Below are 1,386 nucleotides of genomic sequence, written 5' to 3'. Positions count from 1 at the left end.
CAAACTTCCAGACCAAAGCTGTCTCTGTGAACCCTGAGCCTCTGGGCCACATCTCGCTGTGTACTTCCAGCCTGGAGCATTCCTTATTCTCGCCTTCTATCATTTTTTGACAGGCGTGGCGTTTTTCGACATAAACTTAAAAGAAGTTAATAATAGACTAAAAATCTAAACACGGTGACAAATAGTCACATTATAAATCACTTGAATGAATTTAGAATCATAGTTGCCTTCCTTGACAAACAAGAATTTATTGCTGAAACTTTTTCAACTTACGAAAACAACTCACATAAGCTTCCGTGCAAATTTTGACGACTATTGACCCTCAATCCTTGGCTATTTAAAGCAGGCACACTTTTCCCCCCGAGTATATTGGGAAGGACAAACGGAGACACCAGACAGTCTCACGTTTAAGGTCCCCAACACATATAATAAAGACTATGTTCCAAACTGCCGGTTCGGAAAGGAAAGGCAAACCTGGCGCAGAACTGCATAGATATAGATCTCTGTGGAAGAAAAACTGCTAGTAAAAAAGTTAAACCAGAGGCCGGACCGGCGGTTTTAACGTGTGGATTTTCTGAATACAGTTCAGCACGTTCCGTCGACGACAGCCTTTGTGAGTCGTCGGGAGCTCAGCTGGCTTGTCTTGTCACTGCCAATATCTTCAAGATGATTTACTACACATAAATCTGATTACATTTTTTAAACGAGCGACCCATTTTTCAGGCAAAATCTGAGCAGAATGTGTGTTTTTTTCTATGATTAAAGAGAAAACAAAATTCTACCCCATGAGCAGCACATACATTGTAAGCAAATCGTCGTTGTCAGTACACTCGCTGCGGTTAAACCACGCTTGATGTGGATGACGTGCCGATCCATCGAATCGCACACACATACACAACAACAACAACAACAACAACAACAACAACAGCGGCAAGAAATACACAGAATTGGGAAAAGTACAGGTTGGAAAAGAAAAATGGATGGTTATAATATTGCACACCCGAGGGCGCTTCCAGCAAATAATCAAGCCAGTTAGTGCTATGCACCACCGCCCCATGCCCGATATACTCAATCCACACCAAGACACGCCCTTATAAAACAATCTTTAACATCTCAAGTCTTTGGACTTCTGTTATCGGGAAATTGTTCTAGAATGTGGCGAGGTTGGATAGACATTTTGATAAGTGTTATCATATTCAAGAGCAAAATAAAAGAGCAGTTTTTCCGGAGAATGTTTGACGCATTCTCTATTAACTTATCAACAGACATTTGCCCTCCGATGTGTAGGGGAAAGAAGCCCAGCTGGGAATGAGTAAAACTCGCGGTTGGCCGTAAATCAATGTAGAAACAGAGAGAGAGGGAGAGAGAGAGAGAGAGAGAGAGAGA

The sequence above is a fragment of the Aplysia californica genome, unplaced genomic scaffold (assembly GCF_000002075.1).
Source record: "Aplysia californica isolate F4 #8 unplaced genomic scaffold, AplCal3.0 scaffold00316, whole genome shotgun sequence".
Taxonomy (NCBI): Eukaryota; Metazoa; Mollusca; class Gastropoda; order Aplysiida; family Aplysiidae; genus Aplysia; species Aplysia californica.
The sequence above is the reverse complement of the archived record's forward strand: the minus strand, read 5'-3'. Positions refer to the sequence as shown.